We start from the raw sequence: 22,228 nt of genomic DNA, 5'->3' as shown, positions 1-22,228 counted from the left end.
GGATATGTTGGCTAGCTATACATGTTGCATCTGGACTTTTGATTTGGTATGGATATGTGTTGGATGATAATATCCATATGGCAGGGATATGATTTGGTATGTAAATGAGTTGGTATGCTTGTTGAAAGTATTTTCAAATGTTTATATATATCTGTGAAATTCTGTGTAATTGATTGAATTTAAGAAAAAACTAAAAAACAGGGGCCATACAGGCTCTTTGCCGTCTGTTGGCAGACGACACAGAGCTTTGCCGTCAGCCAGCAGACAGGAAAGCTGCGCGTGGCATACCTATGCAACCTGGGGGGTACTTGTTGGAAATATGCCCTAGAGGCAATAATAAAATGGTTATTATTATATTTCCTTGTTCATGATAATTGTCTATTGTTCATACTATAATTGTATTAATCGGAAACCATAATACATGTGTGAATACATAGATCAAAACATGTCCCTAGTGAGCCTCTAGTTGACTAGCTCATTAATCAACAGAAGGTTGTGGTTTCCAAACCATGGACATTGGATGTTGTTGATAACAGATCACATCATTAGGAGAATGATGTGATGGACAAGACCCAGTCCTAAGCATAGCGCAAGTTCGTGTAGTTCGTTTTCTAGAGCTTTTCTAATGTCAAGTATCATTTCCTTAGACCATGAGATTGTGCAACTCCCGGATACCGTAGGAATGATTTGGGTGTATCAAATGTCACAACGTAACTGGATGACCATAAAGGTGCACTACAGGTATCTCCGAAAGTGTCTGTTGGGTTGCCACGAATCGAGACTGGGATTTGTCACTTCGTCTAACGGAGAGGTATCTCTAGGCCCACTTGGTAATGCATCATCATAATGAGCTCAATGTGACTAAGGAGTTAGCCACGGGATCATGCGTTACGGAATGAGTAAAGAGACTTGCTGGTAACGGGATTGAACAAGGTATAGGGATATGATACGTCTCCAACATATCTATAATTTTTGATTGCTCCATGCTATATTATCTACTGTTTTGGACATTATTGGGCTTTATTATCCACTTTTATATTATTTTTGGGACTAACCTATTAACCGGAGGCCCAACCCAGAATTATTGTTTTTTTGCCTATTTTAGGGTTTCGAAGAAAAGGAATATCAAACGGAGTCCAAACGGAATGAAACCTTCGGGAACGCGATTTTCTCATCGAACATGATCCAGGAGACTTGGACCATACATCAAGAAATAAAGGAGGAAGCCACAAGCTAGGGGGCGCACCTACCCCCCCAGGCACGCCCTCCACCCTCGTGGGCCCCCTGTTGCTCCACCGACGTACTCCTTCCTCCTATATATACCTACATACCCTCAAACGATCAGATACAGAGCCAAAAACCTAATTCCACCGCCGCAACCTTCTGTATCCACGAGATCCCATCTTGGGGCCTGTTCTAGAGCTCCGCCGGAGGGGGCATCCATCACGGAGGGCTTCTATATCAACATCATAGCCTCTCCGGTGAAGTGTGAGTAGTTTACGTCAGACCTTCGGGTCCATAGTTATTAGCTAGATGGCTTCTTCTCTCTTTTTGGATCTCAAGACAATGTTCTCCCCCTCTCTTGTGGAGATCTATTCAATGTAATCTTGTTTTTGCGGTGCATTTGTTGAGACCGATGAATTGTGGTTTTATGATCAAGATTATCTATGTACAATATTTGAATCTTCTCTGAATTCTTTTATGTATGATTGGTTATCTTTGCAAGTCTCTTCGAATTATCAGTTTGGTTTGGCCTACTAGATTGATCTTTCTTGCAATGGGATAAGTGCTTAGCTTTCGGTTCAATCTCTCGGTGTCCTTTCCTAGTGACACTAGGGGCAGCAAGGCACGTATTGTATTGTTGCCATCGAGGATAACAAGATGGGGTTTTTCTCATATTGCATGAATTTATCCCTCTACATCATGCCATCTTGCTTAAGGCGTTACTCTGTTTTCATGAACTTAATACTCTAGATGCATGCTAGATAGCGCTCGATGAGTGGAGTAATAGTAGTAGATGCAGGCAGGAGTCGGTCTACTTGTCTCGGATGTGATGCCTATATACATGATCATACCTAGATACTCTCATAACTATGCTCAATTCTGTCAATTGCTCAGCAGTAATTCGTTCACCCACTGTAAAATACTTATGCTCTTGAGAGAAGCCACTAGTGAAACCTATGGCCCCCGGGTCTATCTTCATCATATTAATCTTCCAATACTTAGTTATTTCCTTTGCTTTTTACTTTGCTTTTATTTTACTTTGCATCTTTAACATAAAAATACCAAAATATATATTATTTTATCATATCTATCAGATCTCACTCTCGTAAGTGACCGTGAAGGGATTGACAACCCCTTATCGTGTTGGTTGCGAGGAGTTATTTGTTTTGTGCAGGTACGAGGGACTTGAGTGCAGCCTCCTACTTGATTGGTACCTTGATTCTCAAAAACTGAGGGAAATACTTACGCTACTTTGCTGCATCATCCTTTCCTCTTCAAGGAAATCCAACGCAGTGCTCAAGAGGTAGCAAGAAGAATTTCTGGCGCCGTTGCTGGGGAGGTTCGCGCAAGTCAAGATTTGACTCCCGACAACGAGCCATTTCTGGCGCCGTTGCCGGGGAGTCTACGCAAAAGTCAACATACCAAGTACCCATCACAACCCTTATCTCCCGCATTACATTATTTTCCATTTTCCTCTCCCCCACTTCACCCTTGCCGTTTTATTTGCCCTCTCTTCTCGCTCGCCTTTCTTCTGCCATGTCCGAATCAAAAAGGGTTGGGGGTTCTCTCCAGAGTTTTAGTACTTTGGACAACCCTTCTATTCTCGCTAAGCTCATAAATAAGGATACTATGGAAAAACCTACCGGAGTTATCAATGAGAATCTTAATAATTTTGATGAGGATCATTCTGGAATTTTTCGTTATTTACTTGATGAATCTTTGAAAGATGCTTGGTATAGACTATTAAGGATCAGGGCTAGCTATGTGCCTCAATACCAAATTGAAGTTTACTTAAAAAGCTTTTATATTGCCCTTCCTTCTTCTTTTAAGCATGTCTTAGATTCTATATTTGAAGAAGGTTTTCTTCAAGGGGATGTTGTAGACACTTATGAAAAAATAAAAACCATATTTGGGCACCCCATGAATGAGAAAGTTGAATCTACATCTCTTTTGCTCTCTTACCAAAACGAATCTATTAAAGAGATAAAGGCTAGCCTAGATACAAATTTCCGTAACATACTTAATCTTTCCTCTACCATTAATAGCCATGTGCTTTATCAAAATAGAAGGATTAATTCTATAGATAGCAATTTTGCTCTTTTCTTTCCTAAGACCAAAATGGCAATACCTAGATCTATCCTTGCTTTTTATGCCTAGCTAGGGGCGTTAAACGATAGCGCTTGTTGGGAGGCAACGCAATTTTGTTTTTATTCCTTGCTTTTTGCTCCTGTTTAGTAATAAATAATTTACCTAGCCTCTATTTTGGTTGTGTTTTTTTAATTAGTGTTTGTGCCAAGTAGAACCGTTGGGAAGACTTGGGGAAAATCTTGTTATCTTGCTGTAAAAAACAGAAACTTTAGCTCTCACGAGAATTGCTTCCATTTTTATTTGGAAAGTGTTATTTAGTTAATTCTTTTTTCAGATGATTAATAGATAAATTCCTCACGTCCAGATATTTATTTTAGAATTTTTGGGGCTCCAGATCTTGCGCTAGTTACAGATTACTACAGACTATTCTGTTTTTGACAGATTCTGTTTTTCGTGTGTTGTTTGCTTATTTTGATGAATCTATGGCTAGTAAAATAGTTTATAAACCATAGAGAAGTTGGAATAAAGTAGGTTTAACACCAATATAAATAAAGAATGATTTCATTACAGTACCTTGAAGTGGTCTTTTGTTTTCTTTCGCTAACTGTTGGGGATATTGCTATCAGCTGAGACCCGCCCAGGAGGGGCCGGGTCAGCCTTAATGGCGGGTTACATAAGAAGCCCATATACAGACAAGATGATAGTTTATTAGTATATATAGAAGGCCCAAAGGCCTCGGGCCGGCTTAAGAGCCCGTTATTGTAAACTGCCATGTGGGCGGAAGACTTGTAAAGAAAGGCATGTAAAGGAAGTCACCGAGCCGGACACGATTATGAGCCGGCCAGGACTCTGTAAGCCACCAGGCGTCAACCCGTCTATATAAGGGGACGACCCGGTGGCGGTTTAGGGAGACAATCAAGTCGAGAACCAAGCCGGTGAGTTGAGCCTCTTGGTAATCGAAACCCCAGCAATTCCAACACAACTAGACGTAGGCTTTTACCTTCATCGTAAGGGGCCGAACTAGTATAAAACCTCTCGTGTCCTTTGTCCCGATTAACCCCTTTAAGCTTCCTAGTTGCGATGGCCCTATAACTAAGTCCTTTTGCTAGGGCATCTGCCATGACAACTCCACGACAGTCGGCGCCCACCGTGGGGCCAGCGCATGGTGGATTTGAGTTCTTGAAGGGCAAATTCGAAGGGCTCAAGGGATACGTTGTGGGCTGGATGACCAAGAGTCGTCGCGGCAAGATCTACATCGAGGACGAAGGCTGGGGCCCCGAGGCCGGCTCAATCGAGTACGGGTACCGGGTCCCCTTCGGAAGAATTCACGTCTTCATCGGCCGGATCGGCGAGTCGGGCCCTGAGCCGGATGTCCACACCGACCTCATCGAAACGGCTCAGCGTGCCGGGTCCGCCCATATTCAATCTGTCGTGAAGCATGCCTTTGTAGGCTGTATCCATGGCGGTGAATACTCCGAAGGATCGATGGAAGGCGGGGACACGGCCATCTGCTCTGATACTGCATCATCAACAGGTGAGACAGACTCATTGTACCAACTGCAAGACGACATGCTCGGGGGCTGTTCCGATGGCAGCAGTATTCCGTACCCCCTTGAGCCGCCGAATTGGGCCGGAGTCTTCATGGCAGGGACACAGCCCGGGCAGAACTCCACCGCGGCGACAGCGGCGACCACCGGGTCGGCAGCTGCTGGGTCAGGAGACCCCGCGCGCGCCCCGGCTCAGGTTCTCATGGACCTCATGGATAAACTGACGACTCTGTTAACCGCTGCAGTAGAGCCGGCGGATAAAGCCCAGCGTGACACGGAAGTGGCACGTGTGCGGGAGGAGATGGTGCAAGCTAAGGAAAATCTAGCCACGGAGGAAACCCGGATGGCAGCAGAGCGAGCAGCTTTGGATGCTCGTGCTCAGCAGCTTCAAGCAGAAACCTTCCGGCTCTCGGTGGATCTTAATTCATCAAACGAGGTCATGAGGAGGAGGCGTCAGAAAACTCATTCGCGTCTGCCTCTAACGCTGGATCCAAGGAATCTGTTCCATACACCCGGAGCTGGAGGGAGCAACCCGCCAGAGGCAAACCGGGTCACGATGCCCGGTGTACCAGTTCAGCCACGCACCATGGAGCCGCCGCGCATAAATACAGCTCCTCCTCGTTATATAGCAACACCCCTGAGTCACTTCTCCAACCCCATGGAGAACCTCATCGCGGCATCAGCTCGTTTGGTAGCTCTCCCGATGGAAGGCGACTCGCCAGCAGCAATTGAAACCCGGAGGGTAAGAGAACTACTTCAGATAGCTTTGGCCCTGCAAGATGCCTACTCCTACAGTCGAGATAGGATTTATTCAACTCCTCGCCCAAGCCGAAGCCCGAGTTACAGTAGGCACATGGAATCTACAGAGATGTCAAGTAATGCTCAACGCCACAACCGGCCATATAGGCATGAGCCGGTGCGGGCTGGAGCCCTCAACTTGGCGGATCAGGAGAGGATTCGCCAAGAGGCGGAACGGGCGGCTCAGGTAGCGGCAGAGCAGGCGGCTCACCAAACCTTTCCGGCTTATCCAGCAACCTCGGTTGAGGCAGGAGTGGTTACGAGAACCGGAGGCATACCTTGCCTGGTCCCAGCCATACGCAATGAACGGTTGCCCAAGGATTTCAAGGGACCTCGTAAGGTACCTAACTACATGGCTGACTTACAGTCGGGGGTTTGGATTGAGAGTTATGAGATGGCTATGGAGCTGTTGGAGGTTAGTGATGCTGCAATGGCCAAGTACTTTACCATGATGTTGGATGGAACGGCTCGGACCTGGTTGAAAGGATTACCACCCAATTCCATCGGCTCATGGGCAGAGTTGAAGGCACGGTTCATCCAGAACTTTAAAGACACGTGTAAATAGCCAATGTCCATTGTGGACCTGACCAATTGCAAGCAAGAGGATGGAGAATCTACAACCCATTGGGTGCACCGGGTCAAGGAGATAATACATTTGTCTGATAAAATGGACGCCGGCTCAGCAGTTTTGATGTTGGAGAAAAATTGCCATTTTGAACCTCTGAAGCAGAAGTTGGGGCGGCTTAAACGTGACTGTAATGATATGGGAACGTTGATGGCGGCTCTTGTCAAGTATGCCGATTCTGATACCACCAAAGACCCGACATCTGATGAAGAAAAGGTAACGAAGGGGAAGAAGAACGGCAATGGCAAGGGTCACCAGCATAACCCGGCAAATCAAGGAGGTAATAAGCATAAGGCTGATGAGTTTGTTGCTAATACTAATGCACAGGGTGGTAATCAGCGGCGCAAGGGCAAACAGCCCCCTCGATCGGGCGGGTCAAGCCCCACCCTTGAGCAGCTGTTGAATGAACCTTGTCCCAGACACGGCACCAGGGAGAAGCTAGCTACCCACTTGTGGAAGGATTGTGCGATCATGAAGGCATTTAAAAATTCAAACACGTTTGATGAGGGTCACGGTCCGGGTGGCAGCTCAGGCGGCTTTCAGGGCCCGGGCACCAGTTCAAGCGGAGGAGGTTTTCATGGTCATCTTGGTCACCAGGGGGGATATAATCAGCAACAAGGCCAAGGGAATCAATAACAGCAACAATCCGTCTATCAGAGCAACTCGAAGCAGTTGAGTAGTGGATAGTATCATGTCTTTACTACCAGTTTGTGTAAGAGAGACCAGAAACTTCACAAGAGGGTCGTCAATGCCGTTGAGCCGGCAGTACCACGTTATTTACGTTGGTCGGAGCAGCCCATTATGTGGAGCAGGGAGGATCACCCGCCCCGAGTTGATAATCCGGGTCACTTGGTGTTAGTAGTGGCACCTCAGGTAGGTGGGTACAAGTTTACTAAGGTACTCATGGATGGAGGCAGCAGCATCAACATCCTTTACTATGAGACGTTTCACCGGATGGGATTGACGGATAAAAATCTTAAACAATCCAACATAGTGTTTCATGGTGTGGTACTGGGTAAATCAGCATACCCAGTTGGTAAGATCGAGCTGGAAGTAGCCTTTGGAGATGAGTATGACTCCAGAGCAGAAAAATTAACCTTTGAAGTGGTTAAGATGAAAAGCCCGTATCATGCTCTGTTTGGGCGGCCGGCTTATGCCAAATTCATGGCTCGGCCGTGTTACATGTATTTGCAGCTCAAGATGCCAGGTCACAAGGGCACCATTACAGCCCATGGGAGCCGGAAGATAGCGTTGGAATGTGAAGAAGGAGATGATGCCTATGCTGAGTCTGTTTGTGCGACAGAGGAATTAAAATTCTACAAGGATCATGTTGACCCGGCGGACATGACATCATTAAAGAAACCAACAACAGAGCATGAGCTGGAGTTAAAGTTCAAATCAGCTGATGACACTAAGATGGTTGACTTTGTGCCCGGCGATTTGTCCAAACAGTTCATCATCAGCGCAAACTTGGATCCGAAATAGGAAAGCGCGCTCATCGAGTTCATCCGTGAGAACCGGGACATCTTTGCATGGAAACCTTCAGACATGCCGGGTGTCCCGTGGGAACTCGCTGAGCACACTCTTAATATCGATCCAAAGTTCAAACCCGTCAGACAGTTTCTTCGGCGGTTCAATGAAGAAAGGCGCAAGGCCATTGGAGAAGGTGGCCCGGCTCTTGGCGGCCGGGTTCATTGTGGAGGTCTTTCACCCAGAGTGGTTAGCTAACCCGGTGCTGGTGCTAAAAAAGAATGGCACCTGGCGTATGTGTGTGGATTACACAGATTTAAAGAAGGCCTGTCCGGCTGATCCTTTTGCTCTTCCCCGTATTGATCAGATCATTGATGCTATGGCGGGTTGTGCACGGTTGAGTTTCCTAGATGCTTACTCTGGGTATCATCAGATTAAGATGGCAGTCAAGGATCAAGAGAAAACAGCGTTTATAACACCTTTTGGGGCTTTCTGCTATGTGTCTATGCCTTTTGGGCTCAAGAGTGCTCAGGCAACTTACCAACAGTGTGTGCAGAATTGACTTCATGATCAAATTGGGCGCAATGTTCATGCCTATGTGGATGATATAGTGGTCAAGTCCAGGGAAGAGAATACCTTGATCACAGACCTGAAAGAGACTTTTGATAATCTTCGAGTTTACAAGATGATGCTTAACTCGGCCAAGTGTGTTTTTGGAGTACCAGCCGGCAAGCTCTTGGGTTTTCTGGTGTCTAATCGAGGTATTGAAGCTAACCCGGAGAAGATCAAAGCAATTACATCTTTGGCCAAACCAACCTGTGTCAATGATGTTCAACGATTGGCGGGTCGTGTGGCTGCTTTGAGCCGGTTCATAAGCCGGTTAGGGGAAAAGGCTATGCCTCTATACCAGTTGATGAAGAAAATGGATGTGTTTGTTTGGAGCGATGCTGCGAACACCGCTTTTGAGGATCTGAAGGCACAACTAGCTGAGCCGCCGGTCCTAGCTGCTCCAATTGAGAAAGAGCCGCTATTGTTATACGTAGCTGCCAACTCACGGGCTGTTAGTGTTGCTATGGTGGTAGAACGCAAGGAGGCTGGCAAAGAGCATCCGGTTCAGCGGCCGGTTTATTATGTCAGTGAAGTGCTAATTGAGTCTAAGCAACGATATACGCATTGGCAGAAACTTGTTTATGGGGTGTTCATGGCAAGCCGGAAGCTTAAACATTACTTTCAAGGACATCCAATTACTGTGGTTAGCTCTGCTCCTTTGGGAGACATTATTCAAAATAGAGAAGCTACAGGGCGAGTTTCCAAGTGGGCAATTGAACTTGGGTCTCATGGGCTGAAGTATGTTCCACGCACTGCGATTAAATCTCAAGCTCTAGCTGACTTCATCAATGACTGGACAGAGATGCAGATGCCAGAAGAAAAGCCGGACAACACATATGGACTATTCATTTTGACGGGTCCAGGCAATTAAAAGGCTCGGGGGCTGGAGTTGTGTTAACTTCCCCATGAGGTGATAAATTTTGTTATGTGTTACGATTGATGTTTCCGTGCACTAACAATGCAACAGAGTATGAAGCATTGCTCCATGGTCTTCGAGTGGCAAAGAAGATGAGCTTAAGCCGGGTCAGATGTCTTGGTGATTCAGATCTAGTGGCTCAGCAGGTGTTTGGCAAATGGGATTCCAAAGACCCTCTCATGGCGGCTTATCGCCGAGAGGTCGATGCTGTTGCAAGATTTTTTAAAGGTTATCAGGTGGAGCACATTGACCATCGGAAAAATGAAGCAGCTGATGCCTTAAGCCGGCTAGGGTCTCAACGTAAGCCGGTGCCACCCAACATCTTTTTAGATGTTTTGCATAACCCCTCTGTCAAGTTTCCCACAGAAGAAGACTTAGCTGTTCCTGACCCGGAGGCACAGTTGGTGGCGGCTCTTCATGTTATCCCGGATTGGATGGTGCCGTTCTTGGCCTACATGACCCGGGGAGAATTACCAGCGGATGAGAACCTGGCTCGACAGATAACCCGGCGGTCTAAGTCCATGACAATTTCGGATGGAGAGTTATTTCATCGTAGTGTTTCCGGAGCGTTTCAATGGTGCGTTTCCCCCGAAGATGGTCAAGAAATCCTTCGTGAGATCCATGAAGGTGATTGTGGTCATCATGCCGGGTCAAAATCTTTGGTGGCCAAGGCGTTTCATCATGGTTTTTACTGGCTTACGGCTCACGCTGATGCGGAGAATCTAGTCAGTAGATGTGACGGATGTCAGAAATTCGCATGACGGGCGCATGTGCCGGCTCAAGAGCTCCGGATGATTCCGATCACTTGGCCATTTGCAATCTGGGGGCTTGACATGGTGGGACCTTTCAAAAGGTCTAAGGATAAGAAGACACATCTCTTGGTGGCTGTTGATAAGTTCACTAAATGGGTTGAGGCGGAGCCTGTGAGTAAGTGTGATGCAGTCACGGCGGTTCAGTTCATGAAGAAAATAATCTTCTGTTTCAGCTTTCCACACAGTATTATCACAGACAATGGCACTAATCTATCCAAAGGGGCTATGGAAGAGTTTTGTCAGCGAGAGCACATCCGGCTTGATGTTTCTTCTATAGCTCATCCTCAGTCCAATGGTCATGCTAAGAGAGCCAAACAGGAAATTCTGAAAGGGCTAAAGCCCCGGCTTATGGTTCCTTTACAGCGAACGCCGGGTTGTTGGGTAGAGGAGTTGCCTTCAGTGCTATGGAGTATCAATACTACACCCAACAGGTCTACGAGTTACACACCCTTCTTCATGGTTTATGGGGCAGAGGCAGTATTGCCCAGTGACATCCGTCATGACTCGCCCCGGGTGGCGGCTTTTGTTGAAGCTAACAATGAAAAAGCCAGACAGGATGCGCTTGACTTATTGGATGAAGAAAGAGACTTAGCAGCAGCACGATTAGCCATATATCAACACGACCTGCGTCGTTATCACAGCCGCCGGGTTAAGTCCAGGACTTTTCAGGAAGGTGACTTGGTGCTCCGGCTCATCCAAGATCTTTCAGATGCACACAAGTTATCCCCACCTTGGGAAGGGCCCTTTGTGGTCAGTAAAAATTTAAACAACGGGTCTTACTACCTCATTGACATTCGAGAGCATGCAGACTCACGTAAGTCGGAAGAAGAGACCCGCCGGCCATGGAACATTGCTCAACTGCGGCTGTATTATACCAGAGCCACCGGCTCTCATCATGTACATACGTTCACATTGTATATATGATGATAAGCAATAAAGTAAGACCATCGGTCTCTTTTCTTTTTCAAGATTATGCATCTTTATTATTTTTTCTCAAAGACTGCTAAGGAGCTGATCATATTTGAATCAAGTTTAACCTTTTCTAGTCCGGCTTATGATCGTATCCGAATCTAGCTGTAAATCTTATGGTCACTTGGGGGCTTCCTGTTCAAACATAGGTCGTATGCGAACCAAAGAGAACATAGCTGTCGTAACCCTCTTGATCGGCTCAAGGCCAAACTCACTTGGGGGCTTCTTGATCGTATCCGAATCATAGCTTAACCCCCTTTGAGCCGACTTGGATCGTATTCGAATCAGGGTCGTTAAAAACCTCTCAAGGTCATTTCGGGGCTTCCTGTTCAAACATAGGTCGTATTCGAACCAAAGAGAACATAGCTGTCGGTACCCTCTTGATCGGCGCAACGCCAAAGCCACTGGTGGCTATATGGTCCTATTCGAACCTTAGCTTAACCCCTTTGGTCTGGTTTACTGATCATATTCGAATCAGAAACCCCCAATCTTTTGAATACAGAGTTAAAATTATGGTTGTTGCTTGCCTTTGAGTTTTTTCTGTTTCAATATTACAAATGAGATAGCCTGGTTTTCTTTGCCGGCTCAATTATTAGATAACACAGCCGCCCGGGTTATTCAAACCGGTGGTCTAAGGATCCAAAGGTACGAGCAACTGATATGATTATTGAATATTCAAGGAGCATTAACTTTTATACATATTGAATTATCAAGTTCGTCACCCGGGTTATTTGAGCCAGCAGCCTAAGAATCAACAAGAACAAGGTATAATTCTTATTTATACGCGCTTACCGGCCGCGTTAATCTAAGAGTTAGTATTAAACCTTATCCTTTATTTATATTTGTCTCTATTCTTTGAGGTGGAGATACGAGTTGTAAAAGAGGTGTTTTAAACCCAGTTGTTTCTAAACCGCCTTGCCAGGTCTTTTTTTCCATGTGTTCACAGGAATAGAGTTTAAACATTGCAGAGAAAGGCATTAAAACATTGGCACCCGGAAGTACAGAATCACATAGCAGTGTTTTATGCACGATGGCATAAGCAAACATGCGGAGTTTTTTAATAGCTAAAGCTATTACAAGGCTTTCTAAAGCCCATGAAGATGATCATTGTCCTTCCCTCACCGGCTCAACATCTGGAATCTGCTGGAAGTTGGGTTTTGACCAGTCATAGCCGTTCATGGCGACAAATTTAGCTTCGTCATCAATTAGGCCGACAAGATCAACCTCCGGGGCAAATGTGTCTTCTCTCACTGGTGGAATCAAGTCGGTTACTTTATAGGAAGGAGGGGCCATCTTCTTATTTTCACTGTCCAAACCCGGTTGATACTTGTCAACATTGGTGTCATCTCCAAGGTAGTCGCCTGAGGCCGGACTTCACGGACGCATTCTATAAAGTCATCCTGATCAAAAGGAGACCCGTCCTCCTTCACGGTAGGATAACCCCTTGCCACGTCTGTCGGGTCTAGATCTGGTACCCAAGCCTTGGAGCGGCTTAGGGCAGTCAAAGCTCCAGCTCGCGCACAGGAGCGTTTCACCTCTTGGAATATGGCAGGGAGAATGGACAGCTTCTTCAGGACGTCACTGATCCGGTTAGACCCTTGATTAGTAGGAGAGATGGTAGCCAGAGCTCGTTGTGCACCGATATATAGTTGTGCAGTTAAAGTGTATATGTCTTTCATCTTAATCAACGGGTCTTGGTTTAGATTCTTACTTCGCGGGCCTACATGCATTTTTCACAGAGTCAGTTGGCAGGTCATATTCCGGTTTGACAAAAAACACATATGCAAGATCAAATCAGGAAGCTTACCAAAGATAGCAGCGACCATCTGAGACACCCGGCCTTTTAAACCGTTCAGTTCGGTTGAAATTTCCTTTAGAGCTGTCTCGGCTGTCTCAGCTCGCCGGGTCAGAAGTATCTTCTCATCTGCCCAAGTTTTCTCTTTGACAGCAAAGTCGGTCTTCAACTTCTTCGTTTTAGAAAGGCTTATTTGCAGTTGGGAGGTGGAAGATTTAATTTCTGATTCCTGGTTCGCTAGCCGGGTCTTTGTATCAGTCAATTGGGAGTTCAGTTTAGATAATGCATTCTGTGAAAACATTAAGATAAATCAAGACTTGGTTTCAAATTCCAGTATCCAATTTCAAGATTCAAGTCTCAAGTACTTTATGAATAAACCACTTGACACTTGGGGGCTAATGTATGCCAAATCAAATTTCTATGACTCTACCAACATATCTGAAGTCCCAAGTCCTTTACAAAGTAACAACACTTGGCACTTGGGGGCTAATGCACGCAGTTCAGCAAGTTTTTCAAGTTTAAACCGGAGTGTTAAGTATTTTGAAGGCGATTTTAATTTTGAAAGTACCGATTCATTACTGATCAAAATGAACCGGTCCTTGGGGACTATGGGTGAAGTATTGTTCTATCAGTACAAGGCAAAACTTCAGAGATAAAAGTTCCAGCTCATATTCTAAGTCTACAGGTTATTTCGTTTCTCTTATAAACTGAAGACTTGGGGGCTGAAGGAATATTGGTAAACCGAAAATTACATACCTCATACTTCAACTGAAGTTGCTTGACCATCTCAATCGCAGACTCACGAGTGGAGTGTACATGACTGAGATAGCCAGATAAGATATCACTGGCATTAAGACGGTCAGAGTTCACGATATCAAAGCGAACTTTCTGCCGCTCCAAAGCTTCTTGCTTCGCTGTGCACCGAGCCAACACTGTTGGATTCCCCGGCTCAACAAAGCGGCTCCCAGTAATTTGAAAATCTGGAGCATGTGGAGACGGTGGATCAGTTGAGCTTGATGGTCCGACTGTGGAAGGATTCATGGTAGTTTGGTCAAGGCATGACTCCGAATGATTCGCTTCATGGATAATAGGCGGGTGTTCTGGGGTGGCAGTTAGCGGAGGTGGCCTAGCCGGCTCAGACATAGGTACTGGCGGGTCTTCCGCCGGCTTTGTTACCTTCGCTTTCTTGGACTTAGCCTGACCACTATAGAAAAATATTGCAGGATAATCAGCATTAAGATAACAATTTATCAAACTCACAAGAAAAGAGGATATTTAATTACCCAGGAGCAGTTTTGAAAGCCGAAAATTGTGTTTGGGAAGAGTCGCCTGAGGAACAAGACACCCCCTAAAACGGTAAAAGAAAGGATTTAAAGGAAATGCAAGGAGTAGGATTCATTAAAACAAGTTAAGGACGGTAATAAGTAAACCTCGTTCCGACGTTTCCAAGGGGTCTGTTCAAGGACAACAACCGGCTCCTCTTCAACCTCAACTTCACGGCGGCTTTCATGCTGCTGCTTTTTCAAATGAAACTTGGGATCCAAGTAAGCTAAGGGGTTAGAAAACCTCACTTTACAGATCACTCGACGAACTTTGTGTCTTGGTAAGGGCTCTGAGTCGGAGGAAATGATAGTTACCTCTGCTTCCCTGGCCTGACTGGCCCCCGTGTCATCCTGGTAAGGATCAGTGTTAATAAGATTGTTAAAAAATTGGCCACGGGAATCAAGGGCTACCTCCGAGTCAGACGTGTCGTCAAGATTCATTAAATCTTCAAAATTGGATTTCTTCTTCTTTTTCGATTTTCGGGTCGTCTTCTTGGTGTTTATAGTGGCGGCTTTCGCCTTCTTGGCAGCTTCATGGTCATATTTCGCCTTCCAGAAGTCAGAATTGGCCTGTAAAGACAAGAATAAAGATTAGTATTAAGTACTAATAGCTGGGAAAAACACGAAGAAAAAGATATCAGAATGTACTTACTTCTGGCGCCGGATTAATCTTGCAAAAGGGACTCAACCCAACAATACTGCAATCTTCGTACTTCCCATTTACCAAAAGGGTTGACATCGAAACAATGTCTTCTTTGGTGAGTTCAACTGAGCTGTAATGAAGAGAGTTGTCCGGGTTTCCGTCATATTCATACATCAGTTTGGATCGACAGCCTAATGGAATAACCCGCCAGGAGATCCAGCAGCGGGTCAGATCTACTCCGGTTAAACCATTGCCCAACAAAGCATTGATTCTTCTGATGGAGGGAAGTAGCCTCTTGCGTTCAGCAACGGTGAGCTTATCCGGAAGGGTGAACTTGGAGTCAAGACGACCGGGGCGGTAACCCGGCAGAGGCTTCTCGTTTGCTGGAGAAATATCCTGACAATAAAACCAAGTTTGGTTCCAGTCCTTTGGGTGACTTGGCAAGACGATAAGAGGGAAAATAGCACCCTGGCGGCGCTGAATTAAGATGCCTCCAAGCTCTAAGCTAGGACCATTGGTGCATTCATTATGTCGGTTCAGATAAAACTACTCCCTAAACAGCTCTACGGTGGGCTCTTGCTGAAGATACACCTCACAGAGTACTTGGAAGTTGCAGATGTTGGAAATAGAATTGGGTCCAAGGTCCTGAGGGTGGAGTTTGAAAAAATGAAGGAACTCTGAGAATTTTGAACCGGGCGGTGAGAAGCCACGATTCATGTGGTCAGTGAAGACAATCACTTCTCCATCTTTTGGATTGGGGCGTTCTTCCTCTGGGTCAGGAGCACGATAAGACATGACATTCTTTGAAGGCAGAAACCCAACGATGAAGAAATCTTTTAACCGTTCCTCAGTTACGGAAGAAGGAACCCAGTTACAGATGGTCGGTGACTTCGACGGCATGATGAGCAACGAACTGAAAAATAAATAACAATATGCCGGTTCAGTCTATGGTCAATTATAAAGCAAGTAATGGCAGTTTAACTAAGGGCTAATGGTATATAAGGAAAAGAAAGCCGGAGTGGTAAGCCGCCATGACTACAGATTTTCTCAGAAAGCAGAATTCCGTTAAGTGTTGGCATAAACAAGTTTCACCAAGTTTGTATTATCATTTTGGATCAAAGGGCTGTTTCAAAAAGGGAAATATTCTAGACCTAAAAATATAGTACAGATGAGTTCGTCGACTGTAACGAAGCATTTATACAGGTAAAAGGGATCTACTGATATCCAAAATGAATGCCAAACAGCTACCGCACGAGTTATATCTCTTTTCTAGATCAAAAGAAGTTGCGGAGAAGATCTACAAGATGATCTGTGATGAACAGATGAAGAACACTGAAGAACTCGCAAACCTAGAACAGATCTAGGTGGGTAAGAGAGAAGAAAAACTTACAAGATGCAGGCCTGCCGCGAAGAGTCGCCGCGTTTTCTGGATGGATTCAGGGTGATGCAGCGGCCAAGCTCGATGATGACGATGAGAGTTGGGGCGGCGGCGGAGCTCAAGCGGCGACTGGGGTTGCGAGAGGAAGAAGATGAGGAAGAAATGAGAATGAGAAAGACCCAAGTTATGCATATTTATAAGGGAGTGCGCGAATAGGCGGGCGCGAAGATCAAGGAGACCCAGTAATGGTTATCCAACTGAACATATGCCTTGATTCCCAGAAGGCATTAAAAATGAAAGATCCGTTGGAAGATGACGTCATGAAAGTTTTTTGTGTTTCAAAAAAAATGACGTCACGGCGGGTTAAGGAAATTTTCAGACATAGGATGAATTCTGCCTAAGTATTGAACATTGACAAAGAACAAAGTTCAAAGTCAACTTGGGGCCTAATGTTGGGGATATTGCTATTAGCTGAGACCCGCCCTGGAGGGGCCGGGTCAGCCTTAATGGCGGGTTACATAAGAAGCCCAATATACAAACAAGATGATAGTTTATTAGTATATATAGAAGGCCCAAAGGCCTCGGGCCGGCTTAAGAGCCCGTTATTGTAAACCTCCATGTGGGTGGAAAGACTTGTAAAGAAAGGCATGTAAAGGAAGTCACCGAGCCGGACACGATTATGAGCCGGCCGGGACTCTGTAAGCCACCAGGCGTCAACCCGTGTATATAAGGGGACGACCCGGTGGCGGTTTAGGGAGACAATCAAGTCGAGAACCAAGCCGGCGAGTTGAGCCTCTTGGTAATCGAAACCCTAGCAATTCCAACACAACTAGACGTAGGCTTTTACCTTTATCGTAAGGGGCCGAATTAGTATAAAACCTCTCGTGTCCTTTGTCCCGATTAACCTCTTTAAGCTTCCTAGTTGCGATGGCCCTACGACTAAGTCCTTTTGCTAGGACATCTGCCGTGACAACTCCACGACACTAACGGAGCTCACGAGATTTTCTACTTTAAGTTTTGTGTTGTCAAGTTTTCAAGTTTTGGGTAAAGATTTGATGGATTATGGAACAAGGAGTGGCAAGAGCCTAAGCTTGGGGATGCCCATGGCATCCCCAAGATAATCTAAGGACACCTAAAAGACAAAGCTTGGGGATGCCCCCAAAGGCATCCCCTCTTTCGTCTACTTCTATCGGTAACTTTACTTGGAGCTATATTTTTATGCACCACATGATATGTGTTTTGCTTGGAGCGTCTTGTATGATTTGAGTCTTTGCTTTTTAGCTTACCACAATCATCCTTGCTGTACACACCTTTTGAGAGAGCCATACATGATTTGGAATTTGTTAGAATACTCTATGTGCTTCGCTTATATCATTTGAGTTATATAGTTTTGCTCTAGTACTTCACTTATATTTTTTTAGAGAACGGTGGTGGAATTGTTTTATAGAAACTATTGATATCTCATGCCTCACTTAGATTATTTTGAGTGTCTTAAATAGCATGGTAATTTGCTTAAATAATCCTAATATTCTTGGTATTCAAGAATAGTAAAAATTTTCTTATGAGTGTGTTGAATGCTATGAGAAGTTTGATGCTTGATAATTGTATTAAGATATGAAGATGGTGATATTAAAGTTGTGCTAGTTGAGTAGTTGTGAATTCGAGAAATACTTGTGTTAAAGTTTGTGATTCCCGTAGCATGCACGTATGGTGAACCGTTATGTGATGAAGTCGGAGCATCATTTTTTTGATTGCCTTCCTTATGAGTGGCAGTCGGGAATGAGCGATGGTCTTTTCCTACCAATCTATCCCCCTAGGAGCATGCGCGTAATACTTTGCTTTGATAACTTGTAGATTTTTCCAATAAGTATATGAGTTCTTTATGACTAATGTTGAGTCCATGGATTATACACACTTTTCTTCCTTCCACCATTGCTAGCCTCTCTAATACCGCGCACCTTTCGCCAGTATCATACACCCACTATAACCTTCCTCAAAACAGCCACCATACCTACCTATTGTGGCATTTCCATAGCCATTCCGAGATATATTGCCATGCAACTTTCCACCGTTCCGTTTGTTATGACACACTCCATCATTGTCATATTTCTTAGCATGGTCATGTAGTTGACATCGTATTTGTGGCAAAGCCACCATTCATAATTCTTTCATACATGTCACTCTTGATTCATTGCATATCCCGGTACATCGCCAGAGGCATTCATATAGATTCATATTTTGTTCTAAGTATCGAGTTGTAATTGTTGAGTTGTAAGAAAATAAAAGTGTGATGATCATCATTATTAGAACATTGTCCCAGTGAGGAAAGGATGACGGCGACTATGATTCCCCCACAAGTCGGGATGGGACTCCGGACGAAAAAAGGGAAAGAAAAGGCCCAAATAAAAAAATGAGAGAAAAAGAGAGAAGGGGCAATGTTACTATCCTTTACCACACTTGTGCTTCAAAGTAGCACCATGATATTCATGATAGAGAGTCTTTCATTTCGTCACTTTCATATACTAGCGGGAATTTTTCATTATAGAACTTGGCTTTTATATTCCAATGATGGGCTTCCTCGAAATGCCCTAGGTCTTCATGAGCAAGCAAGTTGGATGCACACCCACTTTGTTTCTAAGCTTTCATATACTTATAGCTCTAGTGCATCCCTTGCATGGCAATCCCTACTCACTCACATTGATATCTATTGATGGGCATCTCCATAGCCCGTTGATATGCCTAGTTGATGTGAGACTATCTTCCCCCTTTTTGTCTTCTCCACAACCACCATTCTATTCCACATATAGTGCTATATCCATGGCTCACGCTCATGTATCACGTGAAGATTGAAAAGGTTTGAGAATGTCAAAAGTATGAAACAATTGCTTGGCTTGTCATCGGGGTTGTGCATGATTTAAATAATTTGTGTGGTGAAGATAGAGCATAGCCAGACTATATGATTTTGTAGGGATAACTTTCTTTGGCCATGTTATTTTGAGAAGACATGATTGCTTTGTTAGTATGCTTGAAGTATTATTATTTTTATGTGAATATTAAACTTTTATCTTGAATCTTTCGGATCTGAATATTCATACCACAATTAAGAAGAATTACATTAAAATTATGCCAAGTAGCACTCCGCATCAAAATTATCTTTTTTATTATTTACCTACTCGAGGACGAGCAGGAATTAAGCTTGGGGATGCTTGATACGTCTCCAACGTATCTATAATTTTTGATTGCTCCATGCTATATTATCTGCTGTTTTGGGCATTATTGGGCTTTATTATCCACTTTTATATTATTTTTGGGACTAACCTACTAACCGGAGTCCCAGCCCAGAATTGCTGTTTTTGCCTATTTTAGGGTTTCGAAGAAAAGGAATATCAAACGGAGTCCAAACGGAACGAAACCTTCGGGAACGTGATTTTCTCACTGAACATGATCCAGGAGACATGGACCCTACGTCAAGAAATAAAGGAGGAAGCCACGAGGTAGGGGCGCACCTACCCCCCCCGGCGCGCCCTCCACACTCGTGGGGCCCCTGTTGCTCCACCGACGTACTCCTTCCTCCTATATATACCTACGTACCCCCAAAGGATCATATACGGAGCCAAAAACCTAATTCCACCGCCGCAACCTTCTGTATCCACGAGATCCCATCTTGGGGCCTGTTCCGGAGCTCCGCCGGAGGGGGCATGCATCATGGAGGGCTTCTACATCAACACCATAGCCTCTCCGATGAAGTGTGAGTAGTTTACCTCAGACCTTCAGGTCCATAGTTATTAGCTAGATGGCTCCTTTTCTCTTTTTGGATCTCAATACAATGTTCTCCCCCTCTCTTGTGGAGATCTATTCGATGTAATCTTCTTTTTGCGGTGTGTTTGTTGAGACCGATGAATTGTGGGTTTATGATCAAGATTATCTATGAACAATATTTGAATCTTCTCTGAATTCTTTTATGTATGATTGGTTATCTTTGCAGGTCTCTTCGAATTATCAGTTTGCTTTGGCCTACTAGATTGATCTTTCTTGCAACGGGAGAAGTGCTTAGCTTTGGGTTCAATCTTGCGGTGTCCTTTCCCAGTGATAGTAGGGGCAGCAAGGCACGTATTGTATTGTTGCCATCGAGGATAACAAGATGGGGTTTTTCTCATATTGCATGAATTTATCCCTCTACATCATGTCATCTTGCTTAAGGCGTTACTCTGTTTTCATGAACTTAATACTCTAGATGCATGCTGGATAGCGGTCGATGAGTGGAGTAATAGTAGTAGATGCAGGCAGGAGTCGGTCTACTTGTCTCGGACGTGATGCCTATATACATGATCATACCTAGATATTCTCGTAACTATGCTCAATTCTGTCAATTGCTCAACAGTAATTCGTTCACCCACCATAAAATACTTATGCTCTTGAGAGAAGCCACTAGTGAAACCTATGGCCCCCGGGTCTATCTTCATCATATTAATCTTCCAATACTTAGTTATTTCCTTTTCTTTTTACTTTGCTTTTATTTTACTTTGCATCCTTAACATAAAAATACCAAAAATATTATTCTATCATATCTATCAGATCTCACTCTCGTAAGTGACCGTGAAGGGATTGACAACCCCTTATCGCGTTGGTTGCGAGGAGTTATTTGTTTTGTGCAGGTACGAGGGACTTGCGTGCAGCCTCCTACTGGATTGATACCTTGGTTCTCAAAAACTAAGGGAAATACTTACGCTACTTTGCTGCATCATCCTTTCCTCTTCAAGGAAATCCAACGCAGTGCTCAAGAGGTAGCAGGATACCGACGATTGCATGTCGGGCAAGTAACATACCGATGGACAAAGGGAATTGTATACATGATTGATTGAATCCCCGACATCATGGTTCATCCGATGATATCATCGTGGAACATGTGGGAGACAATATGGGTATCCAGATCCCGCTATTGGTTATTGGCCGGTGATATGTCTCGGTCATGTCTGCATGGTTCCCGAACCCGTAGGGTCTACACACTTAAGGTTCAGTGACGCTAGAGTTGTAATGGGACATTGTATGTGGTTACTATAAGTTGTTCGAAGTCCCAGATGAGATCCCAGATGTCACGAGGAGTTCCGGAATGGTCCGGAGGTGAAGATTTATATGTGGGAAGTCTAGTTTTAGTCGCCTGAAGGTTTCGGGGTTATCGATATTGTACCGGGACCACCGAAAGGTGTCCGGGGGTCCACCGGGTGGGCCCACCTACCCTGGGGATCAAGTGGGCTGAATATGGGTGGGAACCAGCCCCCTAGTGCGCTAGTGCGCCCCTCAAGGGCCCAAGGCACCTAGGGTTGGAAACCCTAGGGGGTGGGGGCGCCTCCCACCTGCTTGGGGGGGGGGGGCAAGTCTCCCCCTTAGCCGCCGCCCCCTCTAGATGCATCTAGGGGGGCCGGCCCCCTCTTCCCTTCCCCCTATAAATAGTGAGGGGGTGGGAGGGAAGTTGCACCCTTCCCTTGGCGCAGCCCTTCCCTCCTCCAACTCCTCCTCCTCCTCCATAGTGCTTGGCGAAGCCTTGCCGAAGAACCACAAGCTCCACCACCATGCCGTCCTGCTGCCGGAGTTCTCCCACAACTTCTCCTCTCCCATTGCTGGATAAAGAAGGAGGAGATATCCCCGGTCTGTACGTGTGTTGAACACGGAGGCGCCGCCCGTTTGGCGTTTGGATCAGATCTTCCGTGATTTGAATTGTCGCGAGTACGACTGCATCAAACACATTCTTGTAACGCTTCCGCTTAGCGATCTTCAAGGGTGTGAAGATGCACTCCCTCTCTCTCTCATTGCTAGCATCTCCTAGGTTGAGCATGGTGACACGTAGGATTTTTTTTGAATTATTACTACGTTCCCCAACAATGGTATCAGAGCTAGGTCTATTCGTAGATTCTATGCATGAGTAGAACACAAAGTAGTTGTGGGCAATGATTTGGTCAATTTGCTTATCGTTACTAGTCTTATCTTGATTCGGCGACATTATCGGATGAAGCGGCCCAGACCGACCTTACACG

Source organism: Triticum urartu, chromosome 3 (genome assembly GCF_003073215.2).
Source record: "Triticum urartu cultivar G1812 chromosome 3, Tu2.1, whole genome shotgun sequence".
In the NCBI taxonomy this organism is placed as follows: Eukaryota; Viridiplantae; Streptophyta; class Magnoliopsida; order Poales; family Poaceae; genus Triticum; species Triticum urartu.
This window is presented reverse-complemented; position numbering follows the sequence as displayed.